Source organism: Balaenoptera musculus, chromosome 1, assembly GCF_009873245.2.
Source record: "Balaenoptera musculus isolate JJ_BM4_2016_0621 chromosome 1, mBalMus1.pri.v3, whole genome shotgun sequence".
In the NCBI taxonomy this organism is placed as follows: Eukaryota; Metazoa; Chordata; class Mammalia; order Artiodactyla; family Balaenopteridae; genus Balaenoptera; species Balaenoptera musculus.
The window spans coordinates 99473554-99475282 of NC_045785.1; the positions used below are offsets into that span (position 1 = coordinate 99473554).

The window sequence follows — 1729 nt, forward strand, 5'->3', positions numbered from 1 at the left end:
CTTCCACTGCCAAGCACTTTTTAAGGTAACTTACGTAAGTTAAAAAGAAGTGGTAGTAGTAGAAAAAGTAGTAGAAATGGAAGCAGTAAATATTATTATTTTATAAGTTAGAAAACTGAGGCACAGAAAGTTTAAATACCTTGCCCAAGGGTAACCAGGGATTTGTGTACGTGACTGAGTCTACAACCACCTGAGTCTGTGTGACTCCAAGGTGAGTAACCGGTGTTGGGTGCTGGGAGCTGTGGTGAAAGGGGCTAAGGAGGAACTGAAGACTGGTCTGGCCCTGCCCTGAAGAGTCTTGGAGTGGTGCTGAGTCACAGCCCTTCTAGGTTCCCCCTCTGGAAATGACTTTAGCCTAGAGCTGGAGTCCCCAAATGTTTTTGCTCCTGTATCTTTCTGAAAGAGTTCTGAAAAATCATACATCTCTTTGTACATTTTAAACTTGACATCTAACGTTTTTCATTGTAAGCTTAAAGAGTTGTAAGAGTTGTAAAATATAATTACTGGCTTTTGTAAATATCAATATAATAAAACTATGAAATCATTCTTTTAAGTAAATCTAAAGGATTCATAGAAATATCATAGTAGTTTGATATTAACATCATCAATTTCACTAATTCATACTAAACTCTCTAAATTGGAAGTTTTATATTGTTTTTTTCTTTGAAATCATATTTTGATTCCTCTTTCATGTAATCTTGTCTTAATATAATTTGGTAATTGAGAGCATTTTACTGATTCTCTATTATACATACTTTTCTGCAACAAAAATACATAAATTGACATTCATTTAAAGATATTTCCAGGGACTTCCCTGGTGGTCCAGTGGTTAAGACTCTGTGCTCCCAATGCAGGGGACCCAGGTTCGATCCCTGGTTAGGGAACTAGCTCCCGGATGCCTTAACTAAGAGCCCGCATGCCGCAACTAAAGATCCCACAACTGGCAATGAAGATCCCACGTGCCGCAACTAAGACCCGATGCAGCCAAATAAATAAGTAAATATTTTTTTAAAAAGCTATTAAAAAATGTTTCCACTGACAGAAGGTTCTAATTGTTTAAAAAATATTACTGTTACTAATAGCATTTATCAAAACAACAGATATTACAAATCTTTATAATTAGTAAACATTATTACTGTATAATGCTTATAATTAGTAAGAAGTGAAATTTTATTGGGAATTTGTCTCTTAAGGAGATGGAAAGAATGGGGAGGTGTTTATGGTTCTTTGGATTAAAATAATTGTGGAAATGTCCCTTTGATGTCCCAGAGGATTTTATACCTTAGAGCAATGAATGCATCATTTAGCAGGATTAGAGAAGAGGGAGAGGTAAACTTTTTTTTTTGAAGTGGCAAGAGGGCAATTGAGAAAGAGATAAGGAAAAGAAAATCAGGGCTGCAGATGTCCTCTGAGGCACACCAATTTTAGGGAAGAACATGAATGAAAACTGAGGACCTGGAAATTGAGTCCTTTGAAACCACTATGGTCCTGTACCCTTTGGAAAGGATTTACATGCCCGAACCCCTAGCAGCCCTGTCGATCTCCATGTTAACTGGGTTCCCCCATGTGCCCAGGGGAAGAAACTGGGTCATGGTAGCCATAACCAAGCAATGCTCTTTGTTTCCTACGCCAGTGTATTTAAACAATCTACCCCTCCTTCAAGGTCCTCCTGAGTCATTCTGGAGTCACTGGGCGTGGCTTTCTTGTGCTCACAAACTGGTCAGCTGGG

General features: G+C 38.2%; 1 non-coding gene across 1 annotated transcript; it reads left to right on the plus strand.

The window, feature by feature from the left end:
* The first annotated feature begins 811 nt into the window (after positions 1-811).
* On the plus strand, positions 812-884 carry TRNAG-CCC. The gene has a single exon. It is a non-coding gene; the product is annotated as a tRNA-Gly (tRNA).
* The last annotated feature ends 845 nt before the right edge of the window (positions 885-1729 follow it).